This window comes from Rana temporaria, chromosome 5 (genome assembly GCF_905171775.1).
Source record: "Rana temporaria chromosome 5, aRanTem1.1, whole genome shotgun sequence".
NCBI classification, from domain to species: Eukaryota; Metazoa; Chordata; class Amphibia; order Anura; family Ranidae; genus Rana; species Rana temporaria.
In genome coordinates this window covers 398172590-398193551 of record NC_053493.1, presented here as the reverse complement: position 1 = coordinate 398193551, position 20962 = coordinate 398172590, and positions in this window count along the sequence as shown.

Sequence of the window (20962 nt, the reverse complement as noted above, 5' to 3'; positions counted from 1 at the left end):
CACACAGCGCGGTGGCATCGCTGGATCCAGGGACAAGGTAAGTAACTTTGCCTGTGGATCTAGCGAGGCAAGCCCGAGTCTGACTCGGGGTTACCGCTCGCAGCAGGAAAATCTAACCCCGAGTCAGACTCGGGAACACCGCCAGGCAGGTTAACAGGGTGACAACGCTGCTATATCTGCACTGCAGTGAAATGAAAAAATCAGCGTTGTCACCCTGTGAATAACAATGAACATGTAGTTACAAGGTACAGACAAGAAGTAACATACAGACACTACAGATTTTTCATCAATAACATTTTTTTTTATTTTTTTTTTTGAGAAAATATTTTTAAAGGAAAACTCAAAAAATAGGAAATAAAAACCAAATAGTGGGGTAGATTCAGTAAGATTTGCGCAGTTTTTACGTAGGCGCAGGGCACAGTTTTTGCCCTGCGCCCCCGCAAATTATCTGCGCTACCCTCGATTCACGGAGCAGTAGCTCCGTAAATTGCGTGGGCGCTCCGGCAAAATACCCGGCGTAAGCGCGCGCAATTTAAATGATCCCGTAGGGGGCGGGAATCATTTAAATTAGGTGCGTTCCCGCGCCGAGCGTAGTGCGCATGCTCCGTCGGGAAACTTTCCCGACGTGCATTGCGGTAAATGACGTCGCAAGGACGTCATTTGCTTCAAAGTGAACGTGAATGGCGTCCAGCGCCATTCACGATTCACTTACGCAAACGACGTAAAATGTAAACTTCACGACGCGGGAACATCGGGTATACGTAACCCGACGTACGCAAACTACGTAAACTGCGTACGCAGGGCTCGCGTAGGGTTGTGAATCGGCGTTAGTATGCAATTTGCATACTATACGCTGACCACAATGGGAACGCCACCTAGCGGCCAACGTAAGAATGCAGCCTACGATATGACTGCATAAGGAGCCTTATGCCAGTCATTTCTTAGGCTGCAGTCGGCGTAACGAGGTTCCTGAATCAGGAGCATTCGTAACGCCGGCGCAGGTAAGCAATTGCGCTGCGTAACTATGGTTATGCAGACGCAATTGCTCTTTGAATCTACCCCAATGTGAATACAATTGCTACACAAGCCATATTGTAATGTCATTTTATTAAAAATTAACTTACCTTTTAAACTGCAGCAGCTGTCATTTTCTGTAAAGCTCAATGTCATATGACAATCTGGAGGTGTTCTGTACACAGTTGGTATACAGAATGCCTTGAGAAATGTCCTTTTCTGCTTGGGCGAAGAACTCTACACACGGTCGTTTTTCGGCATGAAAAAAAATGACATTTTTTAAAACGTCATTTAAAATCATCGTAAAAAAAAACATTTGAACATGCTGCATTTTTTAACGTCTTAAAAAATTTTGTTTTTCGGGTTGTAAAAAATTATCGTGTGTGGGCTAAAACGACATTTTACCCGCGCATGCCCAGAAGCGAGTTATGAGACAGGAGCGCTCGTTCTGGTAAAACTACCATTCATAATGGAGTAAGCACATTCATCACGCTGTAACAGACAAAAAAGCGCGAATCGTCTTTTACTAACACGGAATCCGCTAAAAGCAGCCCAAAGGCGAATAGAACTTCCCCTTCAGAGTGCCGTCGTACGTGTTGTACGTCACCGCGCTTTGTTCATCATTTTTCTAAAACGATGGTGTGTGGGCAACATAATTTTTAATGCTGAAGTTGGAAAAACTTCGTTTTTTGGACATGCTGAAAAATTTCTATTTTTTCATGCCGAAAAACGACCGTGTGTACGCGGCATAAGATACAACTGAGGTTTTAGGTATTCTCTGTGGCAAAAATTTCATTTTTAGTGAGATACTCCCTAAAGCCGAGTACACGCTATCCGTTAACCCCATGGGTTAAATGAAAAAAACTGTCAGCTCCGGTTGGAGCCGCAATACCAACCATGCAAGGTTAGTTCAGCGATTTCCCCTGTTGAGCTGTTGTGTTCTAACCAGGAGATGCCCCCCCCCCCACCAGAACACTCTGGTCATCACTCTCTGCCATTGGCTGAGAGCGCTGATCGGGAGTAAGTCAGATGCTGGTGACCAGTTTCTGTCGGACAGACTGACACTTCCAAAGGGATGGAGACGTAGCAACTCTTCTTTTACCCCTGAAAGTGCATCAGCTGATTAAAATTAATTAGTCACGCCCCTTCAGAATTAGCATCCAAAGACACGTAGGCTACTTTCACACTGAGGCGCTTTGAAGACGCTATTGCGCTATAAATAGCGCATGCAATGCGCACGGAAAGAGCTGCTCCTTTCTATCCAGTGGGAAAGCCCGAGGGCTTTCACACTGAAGCGTTGCGCTGGCAGGACGCTAAAAAAAAGTCCTGCCAGCCGCATCTTTGAGGCGTGGTAGGCGCGGTAAAAATACCGCTCCTATAGTGCCCCTGCCTTTTGAAAACAATGGGGTAGTGCCTCCAACCCAGCCACAGAAAGCCGCAAAGAGGTGTTTTTGCGGGCGGTTTTAACCCTTTTTAGGCCGCTAGCAGTCAATAAAACCGCAACGCTAGTGGCCGAAAACCACAGCAAACAAAACGTCAGTAAAATTAGATGCGTTTTACCGCCAGCGCACCCAGCGCTTAAGGCCCCGTACACACGAGGAGACATGTCCGATGAAAACGGTCCGGGGACAGTTTTCATCGGACATGTCTCCTGGGAGCTTTTGGTCTGATGTGTGTACACACCATCAGACCAAAATCCCCGCGGACAGAGAACGTGGTGATGTAGAAGACACCGACGTTCTCAAACACGGAAGTGCAATGCTTCCACGCATGCGTCGAATCAATTCGACGCATGCGCGGGATTTCGGGACGCTGGTTACACGTCATAACCAGCGGACATGTCCGATTAGGTGTACTAACCATCGGACATGTCCGACGGACATGTTTCCAGCGGACAAGTTTCTTAGCTGGTCCGCGGACATGTTCGACCGTGTGTACGCGACCTCAGTGTGAAAGTAGCCAAAGTGGAGCAAACAGCCTTTTCTTCCGAGCAGAAACGGGTAGCAATCTGAAAGTTTTAAGTTCAGCTTTAAATCATATGAATAAAACCTGACCATTGTAAGCATCCCTAGCAGTGTTTGTTTTTCCCCAACCCCTGTAACTGTCACCTTTGCTGAACATCTCGGTCTTCATGTAAAGGTGAAAAAAATATATAAATAAAGGCATTGATACTATAACGATCCTTTACTGGAATATGCTGCATCTAAAGAAAGCACAAAACAAAGCAAAACAGGCCAGATGTACACTGCACCATTATTATTATTATTATTATTATACAGGATTTATATAGCGCCAACAGTTTACGCAGTGCTTTACAACATCAGGGAAGACATTATAGTTACAATACAATTCAATACAGGAAGGATCAGAGGGCCCTGCTCGTTAGAGCTTACAATCTAGAAGGGAGGGTCAAGTGGAACAGAGGGTAGTAGATGTGGGGGGGTGATCAGATGGACAAAATTAAAATACAGTTGTTAGATGTGGGTAGGATAGGCTTCTCTGAAGAGGAGGGTTTTCAAGGATCCTCTAAAAGCTAATAGAGAAGGAGAGTTTGGGGTAAGGAGTTCCATAGGCTTGGAGAGGCTCTGGAAAAGTCCTGTAGACGAGCACTTAAAGCGGGAGTTCACCCATTTATTTGTTTTTTTACCTTTTCCCCTTAGATTCCTGCTCGTTTTGTCTAGGGGAATCGGCTAGTTGTTTTAAAATATGAGCAGTACTTACCCGTTTTCGAGATGCATCTTCTCCGTCGCTTCCGGGTATGGGTCTTCGGGAGCGGGCGTTCCTTCTTGATTGACGGTCGCATCCATCGCGTCACTCGTAGCCGAAAGAAGCCGAACGTCGGTGCGGCTCTATACTGCGGCTGCGCACCAACGTTCGGCTTCTTTCTGAAAATCGTGACGCGATGGATGCGACCGTTGGAAGCCTCTCGGAAGACTGTCAATCAAGAAGGAACGCCCAGTCCCGCAGCCCATACCCGGAAGCGGCGGAGAAGATGCAACTCGTAAACGGTAAGTACAGCTCATATTTTAAAACAACTAGCCGATTCCCCTAGACAAAACGAGCATTCATCTAAGGGGAAAATGTGTTCTCTATGGGTGAACCTCCGCTTTAAGTTAGCACGGAGGGCGGGGATCTGACACTCGCGTTCGTCACAATATGTGACGAACGCGAGTGTCAGATCCCCGCCCTCCGCGCCAACTTGCGACGAATGACCCATTAAAAGGAACCTGCCGACATGCATTTGATATGTGCTTCAAACGCACGTCAAATGCAGAACAACAGTTCCCGTGTATACAAGCCATAAAGAAGGTTTTCTTTTTATATTATAATGTAATTTATATTATTATTGTAATTAATAAATCACTTTATAAAAATGAGAGGATTTAATAATGACTAGCCCTTTAAGGACTACAGTGGTCTGGGTTGGACTGTGGTTCTGGAAATGGTTCCAGTTATTGGAAGTGCGTGCTCACATCATTTCCTGGCCGGCACTATCAATCATAAGCGCTCAGCAAATTTATCGCTGTGTACAACAGGGCGCTGCAGCATTTGCTGATCCAGGACTGTGCAGATCCTGTTTGCAGGGAGGGTTGTCACATAAGAGATGTGTTCTGCATGGGTTCACTCAGAGGGATGACCTCACACAGCGTTATGGAATATCTTGTGCTCACCCCAGGCTGTTCTGTGTCACTGCCTTACAATAACATAATGTGTAGCCCGCTGCCAGCAGTGAGCCCTCTGAATCAACATCCTCGCCTGCCGATCAACTTGCCGCATCTCACTAAGCCTTATCCGGTGACATTTATAGTATCAGACAAACTGCCCATATTGCCTATTTGAACCAATTAGCTTCTTCTTTTAAGCTGAACTTCCCCCTTTTGTAACTGTAGTTTTATGTTGATGAAAGACAGAGATTAAGGGCCAAATCCACAGCCCCGCAGCGCAACGTAACTTAAGTGATTTAAGTTACACTGCCGCAAATTTCCTAAGTTAGGTATCGATCCACAACACACTTACCTGGAAATTTGCGGCGGTGTAGCTCAAATCCGTCCGGCGCAAGGCGTGCCGAATCTAATGGGGCGAGTCCCATTTAAATTAGGCGCGCTCCCGCGCCGGACGTACTGCGCATGCTCCGTCGGGTAACTTACCCGACGTGCATTGCGCTAACTGACGTCGCTCCGACGTCATTTGCTTAGACGTTAACGTAAATGGCGTCCAGCGTCATTCACGAACGTCTTACGCAAACGACGTAGAGTTTAAAATTTCGACGCGGGAACGACAGCCATACTTAATAGGGCTTAGTCACATAGGACTCAGCCCTATTTTTACGCGGCGTAACTCGACGTAAACGACGTAGATTTAGAGCGACGGGCCCGTCGGAACGTTCGTGGATCGCCGTAAGTGTTCATTTGCATATTCTAGGCCGGCCGCAATGGCCTCGCCACCTAGCGGCCGGCCTAGAATTGCATCCTTAAGATCCGACAGTGTAATTCAATTACACATGTCGGATCTTCTGCCTATCTATGGTAAACTGATTTTGTGGATCAGTTCCATAGATAGAAACAGGGATACGACGGCATATCAGTAGATACGCCGGCGTATCCCTTTTGTGGATTACCCCCTAAACCCTTACCCAGTTATTATTCCTGTCTGGGACTGTGGCGAGGTGGCCTTCCACCACTTTTGGTCCTGATGTGACACCCAGGGCTTGACTATTACCTTGTGCCTATGCTCTCTAGAAAACATGACTATGGTATTAAATATGGCTTGTTACCTGCTATACCAATAACCCCACCCTTCCATCTAATGACCACACCACGCAGAATTGGAGTAAATGGGCCATAGCAGCCATTTTATTTTACCAAAATAAAAATATCCAATAAATAACATATCAATAACATATCAAAACATAACATCCAGTTTATTAACGAAAGGAGCCCAAGGTACCAATAGGCATAAAACCAATCCGTACCTGCTAGTCATTTTTAAGGCCTCCAGTCGCAAAAAACACAGACTCATGCCGCGTACACGCGATCAGTCCATCCGATGAGAACGGACCGATGGACCGTTTTCATTTGTTAACCGATGAAGCTGACTGATGGTCCGTCGCGCCTACACACCATCGGTTAAAAAAACGATCGTGTCAGAACGCGGTGATGTAAAACACAACGACGTGCTGAAAAAACGAAGTTCCATGCTTCCAAGCATGCGTCGACTTGATTCTGAGCATGCGTGATTTTTAACCGATGGTTGTGCCTACTAACGATCGTTTTTTTTTTTCCCCACCGGTTAGGAATTCATCGGTTAAATTTAAAACAAGTTGGCTTTTTTTTAACGATGGTTAAATAACTGATGGTTAAATAACCGATGGCGCCCACACACGATCGGTTTGGACCGATGAAAACGGTCCATCAGACCATTCTCATCGGTTTAACCGATCATGTGTACGCGACATCAGAGAAAACTCGCAGGTACTCAAACGCCAACTGGGAGCCGTATCTCAAATGGGTCCCTACACCATACCTTTTTGTGCCCATATAACCTAAAAGGACCTTGCACCCCGTCAATTGTCACAACCGGCTCCCCAGGACACTCAAGTCCACAAAACACGAAACATCCACCAAACGTAGGGCAGGAAGTTGTTCCACACTCTTCTTACTTCCGACTGGAGACCACCCCCTTGTTCCGTCCCTTAATCACTTCCCCCAAAGCTCCACCCAGCCCCCACACAACTTTTAACAGCCCTAGGTAATGCCCCTGAAACACCCCTTGCTATTAACTCCCTGTGCCCCAAGCCCCTTAACTCCTGTCATGTCAGCTCTCCATTTATTGCCTTGGGGTTCTACTCCGGGCTTCTATTTCTCTACAGCATATTTTCGGATGGGAAATTCATTAGGTGCCAATGACTCCATAATACAGAAGTTTCTGGCCCTCCACTGGTTTCTCCATAGGCATACGAACACAAAGAATTCAAGCAAAATCACCCTTACCCTTACACCCTTACATTGGAGGTCAGTAGAGAAGTGTACCCTTACATTGGAGGTCAGTGAAGAAATGCACTCTGAGGCCGCGTACACACGGTCATTCCAAACCGATGAGAATGGTCCGACGGGCCATTTCCATCGGTTTACCGCTGAAGTGGCCTGATGGTCAGATGTGCGTACACACCATCGTTCCAAAAACCGATCGGGTCAGAACGCGGTGACGTCAAACACGCGACGTGCTGAATAAAATGAAGTTCAATGCTTCCAAGCATGCATCGACTTGATTCTGAGCATGCGCGGGTTTTGAACCGATGCTTTCTGTACTAACCATCGGTTTGGACCGATCGGGCAGCGGGTCATCGGTTCGATTTTGAAGCATGTTTTAAAATTTTGGACCGAAGGACAACAGATCGATGGGCTATACACACCGTCGTTTTGGACCGATGAAACTGAACCTCGGTCCATTCTCATTGGTTTTGTCCGACCGTGTGTACGCGGCCTTACATTTTAAGACCAGTGTAGTGTCCCCTAAGATCAGTGGAGAAATGCTCCCTAAAATTGACAGTCAGTGTGCTTCCCCTCCTTACATTGATGATCAGTGAAGAAATGACCCCCTACATTTGATGATCTGTGTAGTGTCCCCCTTATATTGTTTATATTGTTGGTCAGTGTAAAAATGCCCCCTTACATTAATAGTCAGTGTAGTGTTCCCTTGCATTGGCATACCTCCCAACTTTCTGAGATGGGAATGAGGGACACCTATCAGCAAAAGTATGTAGGCATAGGACACACCCCTTGCCACGCCCCCTTAAAGGAGAATTGTACAAAAAATAAGATTGGTTAAACCCACAAGTGCTTTTTTTACCACGGTACTGTGCGCTAAAGTCCTTTTACCACCCTTGATAGTAGCTCCAGCTGACAGTGTGGATATGGCAGCAGTCCTGGGTCGAATGCAGTCACTGCTATGCTCGATCTATACTTGATCTAATGCAGGAGATCAAGCATAGCGGCGACTGCATTTGACCCAGGACTGCTGCCAAATCCACACTGTCAGCTGGAGCTCCTATCAAGGGTGGTGAGAGGAGTTTGGTGCACGATACTGTGGTGGAGAGATGTGATTGATAAGTTCTGATAATTTTTTTTCTTGTGAGTGCATTTTTATCTAGTTTTTATTATAAAATAAAGGGTATTGCTCCAGTCCAGAGCCTATGCGATATTCTTTCTTGTTTGTGAATTTGCCTACTATGGCAGATAATATCGTAGCAGCCCCCAGCCCCTCTCCTTTATTATACCTGTCCCAATCTAGGGCAATATTGCTAACTAGATTGCACAGCCCCTTGCCAAAATCTTCAGGGACCCGTAACTAAAAGACCTGAAGGGGTGTGGGGAATCCATATTTGTGAAACTGCACTAAAAGGCCACCATGGGTGAAAGCCAATCAATCTACCTGTATGTTTATGGAAGGAAACCCACACAGAGAAAACTCCATGCAGTCACCATTCTTGGTGGGAAATTAATAGGCAATAGTAGTAACCATTTAGCCATGTTTCTCTGAAGTCTGCATCACTAATCAATTTCATGGTTTCTTCATCCCATCTGATATGGCAGCAGTCATCTCCTCTGTGGTTTGCATAATAGGTAGGCCTGATTTCTCTGTGGGTTTCATAATTACCATGTCACCAACTCCCTTGTGGCTTTGCTAACATGCATTATGTATTCCTCCAAGACATCAAGAAAGGATCTTTTCTCTGTTTCCTGACTATTCTTTTTTTTAGGTGCCCCCTGGACTCACATACCAACAGTTCTTCGTGAGTACAGATAATTATATTGAAAATCATTGATTGTCCATCGCCCATGGGATAGTCAACAATTTCTGTTACGTTTACCTACTCACTTGTGGCCTGTGATCTTGTGGATTTGGAAAGCTATTTTAAGATAATTGTAGGGCCAAAGACATCATCTTCTTTTGGCAAGAATGATTTCTACGTACATCCTAAGTGAAAAATTCTACAAATTCAGTTTAACTAGCTGCTAGATCAAGAATTGTACTTTACAAAGTAACAAAAATAACAAGGGATAAAGGTGTCGATTCCCTAATGCCGCGTACAGACGGTCGTTTTTTGTGATGAAAAAAAACGACGTTTTAAATCATGAAATAAAACGACGTTTTTGAAACATTATTGTACACCATCGTTTTTTCACAATGCTCTAGCAAAGCGAGGTTACGTTTCACCACTTTTTTCCATTGAAGCTCACTTCATAACTAGCTTCTGGGCATGCGCGGGTTTAAAAACGTTGTTTTAAACGTCGTTTTTTGCTACACACGGTCAATTTCTGTGAAACAAAAAACGACGTTTTGAAAAACGACACAAAAAATTCGAGCATGTTCGAATTTTTTTTGGTCGTTTTTTTGAAGACATAAAACAACGTTTTGCCCACACACGATCATTTTAAATGACGTTTTTTTTTCATCACAAAAAACGACCGTCTGTACGCGGCATGAGGCCTCGTACACACGACCGTTTTCCTCGACAGAATCCATAAAGAAACTTGGTGGCAGAGCTTTTTTGCCGAGGAAAACGCTCATGTGTATGTTTTCATCGAGAAAACTGTCGAGGAACTCGATGAGAAGAAAAGAGAACAAGTCTCAATTTCCTCGTCGGGCTGGTTTTCGACGAGAAACACATTCGTGTGTATGCTAAGAAACCCGCGCATGCTCCTCAGAATAAAGTATGAGACGGGAGCGCACCTTCAGTAAAAGTAGCGTTTGTAATGGAGATAACACATTTTTCACGCTGTAACAGTCTGAAAAGTGCAAATCGTCTCTTGCCAAACTTTTACTTAAAGCGGGAGTTCAACCGAATTTTTTTTTTTTAACATTAGATTGATGCTCATTTTGTCAAGGGGAATCGGGTAGTTTTTTTAAAATCGAAGCAGTACTTACCGTTTTAAAGAGCGATCTTCTCCGCCGCTTTCGGGTATGGTCTTCGGGACTGGGCGTTCCTATTTGATTGACAGGCTTCCGACAGGCTTCTAACGGTCGCATACATCGCGTCACAAGTAGCCGAAAGAAGCCGAACGTCGGTACGGCTCTATACGGCGCCTGCGCACCGACGTTCGGCTACTTTCGGAAAATCACGACGCGATGTATGCGACCGTCGGAAGCCTGTCGGAAGCCTGTCAATCAAATAGGAACGCCCAGTCCCGCAGCCCATACCCGGAAGCGGCGGAGAAGATCGCTCTCTAAAACGGTAAGTACTGCTTCGATTTTAAAAAAAAATACCGATTCCCCTTGACAAAATGAGCATCGATCTAATGTTAAAAATTAAGTTTTCGGGTGAACCTCCACTTTAAGACGCAGTAACATGAGATTAGCAAAAGCAGCCCCAAGGGTTGTGCCAGTGGAATCGAACTTCCCCTGCCGTTGTATGTGTTGTACGTCACCGCGTTTGAGAACAAGGAGATTTGGTCTTGACAGTGTGTACGCAAAGAAAGCTTGTCAAGTTTCTCCACAAGCCTGACAAGGAACTCGTCGAGGAAAATGATGTTTCATTTACGACGAGTTCCTCGGTTGTGTGTACGAGGCCTCAAAGGTAAATAATGACGGCTAATAACGGTATTTATTTTGAAGTTAAATACTGCATGCGGTTTTTGTTCTATTTAGCGGTAATTACTGCAATAGTTAATGCAGTGATTTACTGCATTCAGCTGGTTGCTAAGCAGCGGGTCGGGAAGCCAGCCGCTATGTCCTTAACAACCGATGACTCACCAGCTGTCAGTAATAAAAAAAGCAGACAATTAAAAATTATGAATAAATTGTGTGGTCCCCTCCCCAGCCCATAACAGGCACTTTGGGTCTGGTATTGATTTAATGGGGAACCCCAAGCCAAAATATAAAAAAAAAACACAGTGTCGCCCTCCCCCCAGGATTCATACGGGACCCTTTTTTGAGCATGCAGTCCGACAGGTCAGGAAAAGGGGGTGAAGAGCGAGTGCCCTTCACCCCCCGCTGAACCATACCAGGCCACATGCCCTCAACATGGGGGTTGGCTGCTTTGTTTATGAGGATGTTGATGGGGACAAGGGCCTAGTCCCAACAACCCTGGGCTGTGGTTGTCAACTTGTCAGGGTCTGTGAGTGGGAGGCTTATAGAAATCTTAACAAGGGGCCCTCAGATCCCAGCCCCCCATGTGAATGAGCCCCACACTCACAAAATTATATGAGCTTTTTTTTGGGTAAATTCATGCGTTTTTTGGTCTCATAGCCCTCAATATGATAACCTGTAAGCAAGCAATACAAACTTTTTCGGGTGTTTTGAGCATGTTTTATGCCTACAGACCCACTCTCCTGCTATAGAACTGCTCTCTTTCCCTTGCCCAGCCCAAGAAACAAACACCTGAAGCTTTATGCATGTTAAAAAATGCTAATAAACCTGAAAAACACCTAAAGGAGGCTTCAATATGCTCTATGCTCACCAGGATTATGCTCTAGTTAGGTGTGTGAAAGCAAGCTTAAAGTGGAGCTAAACTCCAATTTTGGGCTTGTACTTACTGGTAAGCCTATAATAAGGCTTTCCTGTAGGTACAGTAAATATCTCCCAAACTTGCACTGTTTAGGACAATGGTCATCAACCCTGTCCTCGGGGCCCACTAACAGGCTAGGTTTTATGTATTACTTTGGGGAGATGCAGACTAGAATACTCTAATCACTGTGCAGCAAATTAGCGTAGTTATCGGCGTATACCGCGCACTATTTTGCCCTGAAAATCAGGGCAAAATCGTGGGTGCGCGATATACGCCGATACCCGCTTTCCTGCCACGAGTTTGAATACTGCGCCGGCATATACCGAGCGCAGTACACTTGTGAATCTTCGGGCAGTCTCGGCGCCTCTCGCACTGACGTCCTGAGCGTACAGGACGTCAGCGCGACAGTTGCCGAGCCTGCCCGAAGATTCACGAGTGTACTGCGCTCGGTATATGCCGGCGCAGTATTCAAACTCGTGGCGGGAAACGAGCGGGGAGGACGCGAGGACGCCGCAGAAGGACGCCGGACCCGCCGAAGAGGACACCCGACCCGCCAAAGAGGACACCCGACCCGCCGAAGAGGACACCAGACCCGCCGAAGAGGACACCCGACCCGCCGAAGACGGACGCCAGACCCGCCGAAAAGGACACCCGAAGCCGCAGAAGGACGCCGGACCCGACGAGGCCGCCGCGCAAGACACCAAAACTGTAAGTACAAAAAAACTAAAAAACTTTTTTTCCACAGGATTGGGGGCCACTTTAGGGGTGCGCGGTATACGCAGGAGCGCGTTATACCGCGATAAATACGGTATATCACCTTGATGTATTTCAGTTATCTTGCAAACCTGGCCTGTTAGTGGGCCCTGAGGACAGGGTTCATGACCACTGGTTTAAGAGATATTCACACAACATGCAGCTGGTGACGTCATCGGCGCATGCACTCTAAAGGGACAGCATACCGTGCCGGACCTTCAGAGCACCATGCTGGAGCCGAGTGCGAAGTCATCGGGGCCATGGCCACTTATACAGCTGGAGCCCGTGAACCCGGAAGGACGACCCGGAGGAAGATGGCAGCTCCGGGGATCTGTGACAGCGCTGCATGGAAGACATCTGCTTTACAGGTAAGTTTGTCAAAATGTGCTAGTATGCGGTGCATACTAGCACATTATGACTTAAATCTGCAGGGGGGCCCATTGCTTTTTCTTTTTCTGGAAGTTAACTACCGTGTATAACAACATGTTGAACGACCACAACATACAGGGATATACAAGGTAATACTGACATATAATCACACACATAGGTTGGACTTGTTGGACTTGTGTCTTTTTTCAACCTCACCTACTATGTAACTATGTAACAAAGGACTACCAAGCATGAAAGAGGCCATCTATGCCAAATTGGAATGACCAGACCTAAACAGGCGAGGGGCCCTTTAACACTATCTGTCCCCCACATATAATGTGGGTTTAACATCTTTACCTTGACTTCTGTAACTAGAACGATTACCACCTACCCAGACTTCAAGGCAAGGGAAGATACATTTGTGCCAGGAAGCTGCGCAATGACTCTTTGGGATTTAGAGGCCTATCTACTCAGGATATAGGTGGGGGTAGCTGCTGGGGCCTCCCTCCCCCCCCCCCCCCCCAAGCGGCAATGCAGAGGGAGAAGTAATGCGAAACATGGCTCCTCTATGATTTCCTGAGTCACTGTGCCAGTAATCAGATTGGATGCTGAACGCCCGTGGGACTCTGGCGGCCATCTTAGGTGTGGCAGAGTCTATTTAAGAACCTGGCACCAGGGTTTGGCGTGCATTTGTGTGTGGGTAATGTAATGCAGGGAAAGGTCACCCATCTGTCAGGGACAGTATTAGCAGTAGGGAAAGGTTCATGTGAGTAGGGAAAGCTCAGGGCTCTGCATTCTCCTTCGATATATTCCAGTTTGGGCCAGGCCTCATTACGTCCCTCCAGACAGACGCTGTCAGTTTGGCTGAAGCCTGCTCTGCTACATGCTGTTGGCATATATGTATGTTAGCTGTTGGGCCTCCTCCCAGTGGGTTGTTGTGAACTGTTTGCATTTAATTCAATACAAGTTCTATCATTTACATGTGGACTGTGTGTGTCGTGTTGGCGCCACACCATGCTGCACCCACCCACATGTTCACACGGCCAAAATGTAAACAGACCCGTGCTGAGAGCACGCCTCTAGCCAATCGTGTGACCGCTGTGACAGCCAATCACGGCGGTAACGTGAGCAGAAACTCCTGGCATCAGAAACCCCTTAAAGGGCTGGGAGGTGCCTGTGTTAAGGGGTCAGTTAAATGAAAACCTGATGATCCTGCCATGGAGAGCCTTTCTATAATAGTGTGACAACTGCCCTGTGTTCCAGTCATGCACCTTGTCACACAGGTATCGGTCATTGACTACAAGTGGCCTATTCAACACGCATGGTCCACTGTTGTGACCTTCAGTAAACCCGCCTTGAGAAATGCCATGCAACCATCACTCAAGTGCATGCATGTAGACATAGGCCTCTTTCACACTGGGCGGATTAGTAATGATGTCAGCGGGCATGACACCGCTGACATCTGCGGCTCCATAGAGGAGCATGGAGCGCCCGTACAGGTCCGCAAAAAAAAACTGACAGACGGACCTGTACGGGCGCTCAGTGTGAAAGAGCCCTTAGGGGTTGATTTACTAAAGGCAAATAGACTGTGAACTCTGCAAGGGCAGTTGCTCCAGAACTTAGTAAATTATGTAAACCTTTACTTTGCAAAGAATACCCAATCACATGCAAGGAAAATTTTAACCACTTGCTTACTGGGCACATAAACCCCCTTCGTTCCCAGGCGAAATCTCAGCGTCCGGCACTGCGTCGCTTTAACTGACAATTGCGCGGTCGTGCGACGTGGCTCCCAAACAAAATTGGCGTCCTTTTTTCCCCACAAATAGAGCTTTCTTTTGGTGGTATTTGATCACCTCTGCGGTTTTTATTTTTTGCGCTATAAACAAAAAAAGAGCAACAATTTAAAAAAAATATATATTTTTTTTACTTGTTGCTATAATAAATATCCCAATTTTTTTTTTAAAAAACTATTTTTTTTCTCAGTTAAGGCCGATACGTATTTTTCGACGTATTTTTTGTAAAAAAAAAAAAAATCACAATAAGCGACTGGTTTGCGCAAAAGTTATAGCGCCTACAAAATGGGGAACAGAATTATGATTTTTTTTATTATTTTTTTTTTTACTAGTAATGGCGGCGATCTGCGATTTTTATTGGGACTGGGATATTGCGGCGGACGTATCGGACACTTTTGACACAAATTTGGCGCCATTCACATTTATACGGCGATCAGTGCTATAAAAATGCACTAATTACTGTATAAATGTGACTGGCAGTGAAGGGGTTAACACTAGGGGGTGAGGAAGGGGTTAACTGTGTAGCCTGGGTGTGTTATAACTGTGTGGGGGGAGGGGGGTGACTGGGGGAGGGGACCGATGCTGTGTCTCTATGTACAAGAGACACAGATCGGTCTCCTCTCCTCTGACAGCACGTGGAGCTCTGTGTTTACACACAGAGCTCCACGTTCCTGCTGTCACCTACCGTGTCACCGACGATCGCGTGTACCCGGCGGACATCGCGGCCCCCAGGTACACGCATCGGGTCTTCGGCGATGCGTCGGGACAGTTTTTACCCGCCGCGCGCCACCCAGTGGCGCGCGCGGGTAATGCACATAAAGGCCGTTTTTAAACGGCCACTTGGCACTTGAGAGCCGCGCTGCGGACGTATTTCGTCTATAGCGCGGATCTCAAGTGGTTAAAAACAGCATTTTTGCTTGCACATGATTGGATGATGGAAGTCAGCAGAGCTTCTGTTCATTTATTAAGCTCTGGAGCAACTACACTTTGCAAAATGCACAGTCTATTTTTCTTTAGTAAATCCACCCCACAGAGTGACTGTCAAAAGGCTGCAGTTGATCCACAGCACTAAATGCAAGTGATACAAAATGTGAAAACAAGTATTTTATTAAAATTATGGCAGTTGTTTATGCCCTAGTATGGTAAATGCCATTCAATTTGGATTTACATTAGTGCCAAACATCTAACATCTACTATAGTAAATTGGATTGCTGCCTTCCACCGGACCAGACTGAAGTTTTGTGCTACCCATAGACCTGGTTCAGACTTTGGCAAGGGGTGAGGAAAGATTTATAGTATGTACTTTGAGTAATTAAGTGCCCTTTAAAGAGCGGCTTCAAGTACATAAAGTATGGATTGTTAATGCCTTTCAGGAAACATCTTTTCAAAAACACAGATTTTTACATACTGTCCCTGGTTTTACTGAGGCTGGCAACCCTGATGGGGCCCCCTAGTGGCATGGGGCCCTCGGGCAGTGCCCGAATTGTCAGTCCACCCGTGCTAGGGAGTGATTCTAACTGTAGGGGGCTGGGCTACAAGTGACATGACAGTGATCACTGCTCCCGATGACAGGGAGCAGTAGATCACTGTCCTGTCACTACTCACTAGGCAGAACAGGGAAATGCCTTGTCCCGTGACACGATTGCGGGACACCGGCGAACATCGAGTCCGCGGGTCACGGTCACAGAGCACGCGGCAAGCGCATGCCCGCACGGCGGCAAATTCAAAGCACAGTTACGTTGCTTTGCACAGCCGTGCCATTCTGCCGACGTATATCGGCGTTAGCCGGTCGGCAAGTGGTTAAGCTGCAACAACATCCAGACAAGGTTGTACACATGTCGTGGCCATGATGCTTTGTGGCTGCGCCAAAAATGATCTCTCGTTCAGAGAGAATTACAGCTGCTGAATGCGACCCATTCAAGTAAATGGAGCAAAACTGCGATGCAATTGCATATAATGCACGTAGTTGCAGCATGGTGGTGCAGGCTTTCTGGATTTAAAACGGGATGAGGAGGCGACATATCACCTCCCTGACTCTTTTCAACTTCCCTCTGAAAAAAGGTGCTGTGTTGATCATATTTCGGGTGCAACAGGGGCTGACGCGTTTGTAAAAAGCTTAAAGACGTACATTTCCATGTTGCAATATAGCATTATGAAGATGGAATTATGAAGTATGTCCTGATATACAGCATGGAGCAGAGCAGAACTGTGAGGCAGGTACAGGCACAACGACCATCACCATTGTCAACCCCTGCTACATCTTGACATTAGAGCATCCACACCACATGAATTATATAGCCAATGTGTGTGTAGAAGTGAGCGTGAGAGGACATGCAGGTCGTCCACACAACGCAATGGCGAACAGCTGATAAAATCAATAATTCGCTCTCTCCAGGGCCGTCTTTACCGCAGGGCAAATGGGGCAGGTGCCCTGGGCCCTGTCACTGTTGGGGGCCCAAAGCAAACCCCTTTGAAAAAAAAAAAAAAAAAAAAAAATTTTTTTTTTTTTTTGTTTTTTTTTTTTTTAGGGGTCCGGAGGGGCCCGGAGGCCCCTAGGGCCCCAGATGGCAACCCCCCTTTTTTTTATTTATTTTTAAATTTAAAAAAATATTTTTTTTTTAAATAAAATTTTTTTTTTTTTTTATATATTTTTATTTTTTATTAAAGGGACAATTTTTTTTAGGGGTCCCCAAGGGCCCGGAGGCCCCCAGGGCCCCAGATGGCAACCCCCCTTTTTTATTTATTTTTAAATAAAAAAAAATATTTTTTTTAATATATATTTTTTTTCATTTTTTATTAAAGGGCCAATTTTTTTTTTTAGAGGTCTGGGGGTCCCCAGGGGCCCGTAGTTGACAACCCCCCTTTTGTTTATAAAAAAATATTTTTTTATATATTTCTTTTATATATATATATATATATATATATATATATATATATATATATATATATATATATATATATATATATATATATAAAATATAATATAATATAAATGTTATTATTATTATTATTATTATTATTATTATTATTAAAGGACCCAGAGGTCCCCAGGGCCCTGGATGGCAACCCCCCCTTTTTTTTTATTTTTTATAAAAGTTTCTTTTTTTATATATTTATTTTTTATTAAAGGGCCCAGAGGTCCCGGATGGCAACCCCCTTTTTAAAATATATTTTTTATATATATTTTTTATTTCTTTTTTTTTTTATTAAAGGGCCCAGAGGTCCCCAGGGCCCCGGATGGCTACACCCCTTTTTGTATATATATTTTTCTTTATTTCTTTCTTTATTTCTTTTTTTATAAAGGGCCCCCGCTTCTAAATTCGCGGCAGCCCCCCCCTGCTTCTCAATTTCAGGCGGCAGCACCCCCCATCCCGGTTCTCTGCTCCAGGGGGCCCATGCCTGAAGCTGTGTAAGTGGCCCTATAATTCCTGATGGCGGCCCTGCCGCCCGTTAAGGGTGCATTCACACCACGATTTTATCATCCTACTTGTTCTCACGATTTTTAGGTTTGAAATCGTACAAATCTGTATGGCAAAACGTATCCATTCACTTCCATTCATTAATGTAGGTCCCCAAGTGAATCCGATTTGATCCGCATCAGATTTGATACGATTTAAAATCGCATCAAAAATCGTGTTTGACCACGATTTTTGGTCCTGATTTGAAATCGTATTAAAATCGTGTCCGATTTGTTTTATATTGTGGTCAATCTAAATCGTAATAAATCGGATGACTGTGCGTTTTTATCCGATAAATCGTACCCGATTTTTTATTACGCATGCGCACTAGACACTGGAACGAGCTAGAAACTTCAAGAATCTTCTTTTTCCCAGAAAGCACTTCTCTACATAATACTTTATGGCCATTGCCAGACATTATTTAAAATCAGGATCCGATTTTTTAGTGAAAATCGGATGGAAAATTTAGCTGTGCGATTTATGAATCCGATTTAAAAAATAAATTTTGACATACGATTACATACGATTTTGTCATATACGATTCCATTCGATTTAACGGTCCGATTATCGGATGTAAAAATCGTGATGTGAACCTAGCCTTAGCCCCTGTGCTGCCCACAAATCAGGCTGAAAATCATCAGCGGCATGCAGCCAGTGACAGTACTGCTTCCCTTCCCAGTGTTTTAAAATGTACAGCACCCCTGGCTTCCCTTTAGACGTGCACTTCTCCATTCCTGCCACTGGGTGCTGCTTGTATATAAAAGTGAATTAGAATGTGATTTTATAACATCCCCAGTTTGCTCTTCCCGAGGCTGACTTCTTCATGTCCTGCTCCTCAAGGTATGTCACTGTTTGCTAATCTGTATTGTAAATAGAAGTTTTCTGTAGAGTGTGCCCAAAGTCTTTATAATATTTGATGATTCACTGCAGGTCTGGTCAGTGTTTTAAAAAGTTCCTCTATTTTACACATGGCATGGCATGGGGTCACAGCACCGTCTGTCCATTCTGCTTTAGCACCATGGGACCCCATGCCATGTGTAAAATAGAGGAACTCTTTAAATCACAGACCAGACCTGCAGTCCAGGCTGAGTAAAGCCTCAGAGCACATGGCATTACTGTCTGTATTTAACTGCTTGATGGGCTTATTTTGGGCCTGGCTGGTTCACATGTATGTGTTTTGGCGGCCCACATTTGCGCAGGCACAGCAGCCCATTCATTTGAATTTGCCGCCATGCCTGCGTTTCCTGCAAAGAAAAGCGCATGCCTCATGTAATAGGCTGCGCACACGGCACGCCTATGCCCATCAAGCACTGAAATACAGCACTGTCTGTCCATTCTGCTGTCTGCTGTGACTTATCTGCAGTTCCCGCACTGTCAAACTTGCTGCATTTTTAGACGTTTAGGTCACGCTTTTAAAAACACAGTGCGTTTGTGTGTGCAAGAACTGCAGGTAAGTAGCATGGTGCAAAAGCAGAATGGATTTCAAGGCAACTGTATTTTTAAAATGCTGAATGCACCTTTTTTCTGCAGGAAACAAAGGCATGGCAGCCCATTCAAATCAATGGGCTGCTGTACCTGCACAAATGAAGACCGCCAAAACATACATGTGAACCAGCCAGGCCCAAAATAAGCTGGAGGGGGGCCCAAAAAAAATGTTTGCCCAGGGCCCAAACCATATTAAAGACGGCCCTGGCTCTCTCCAAACGAGGAATGTGAAAAGATCGCTCGGGCCCTGAGGCTGCGACATTTATTATAAACACAGAGAAAATGACTGAGGCCTGGTATGTCAGTGAGGCCTGGTATTGTCAGTGAGGCCTGTGAGGTGATGGGTGCGGACCGGGACAATGTGTGGGCAACCAATCGGCATGTTTACTGCGGTGAATGACCTGGCAGCGAATACTCGGCCAACTGATTATTCGACTCTGAGTAAATATACCTCTGTTTTACCCAGGCGTGTGTGTACCATAGAGAAAATGCTTCAACAACGCAGGACGGGATGATGCCATAGCTGGGAGGTACATAAATGGCCTACACCAGTAGCAAAGGCTTTATTCAACTTTAGTCAGTTGTCACTGGAACAAGAGGTGAGGAGAAATCTTCCAAAAGGGGGTCCTGTTCTGGGGACATCTTTCTGAAGAGAATTCCCTTCATTTTGGGAGATTTCCTCTCACTTCCTGTTGGGTCTGGAGAATGGAAGTGAAGGGGAATCTCCCAGATGGGGCACAGAGGGGGACAAAATAAACTGGCCGGGGTGTTTGTTAACCCTTCCCTACCAATCTAAGGAAAGCTTTGGCTTTACATACACCTCAAACTGATGTATGAATGTGTGTGTATACGGGGCATGGGCATCCGCAGGTACGGCAAGGAGGGGCAAACGCCCCCCCTGGAATCAGGGATCAGCAAGGTGTCCGCCACAGGCTGCCATTTCCCCTTTAAAAATAAATACTTGCGAGTCGCGGCTAAGCCCCTCCCCTTCACGTATAAAGGGAAAATAGTCTCGCTACTTCAAAGAATACATTCCTAAATGTTAAATTTGTACTCTAAACTAAACCCAATATACAATTTACATACACCAAGTGAACAATTAAATAAAAAAAAAAAAAAACATACAATACATCATGACATTGTCAAAAGGGGGGCGGAGCATGGGAGACCTTAAAATTATGGCCCCCTGTAAAAAGTTCTGCAGACGCCCATGATACGGCATAATATATATATACAGGGGGCTAGATTCAGAGACAGTTAGGCCGACGTATCAGTAGATACGCAGTCGTAACTCTGAATCTACGCCGTCGTAAATTTAAGCGTATTCTGGAAACCAGATACGCTTAAATTAGGCTAAGATACGAGCGGCGTAAGTCTCTTAGGGTGCATATTTACACTGGCCGGTAGGTGGCGCTTCCGTCGATTTCAGCGTAGAATATGCAAATGAGCTGGATACGCCGATTCAGAAACGTACGTGCGCCGGGCGGATTTTTTTTACGTCGTTTGCGTAAGGCTTTTTCCGGCGTAGCCTTACTCCTGCTATATGAGGCATAGCCAATGTTAAGTATGGACGTCGTTCCTGC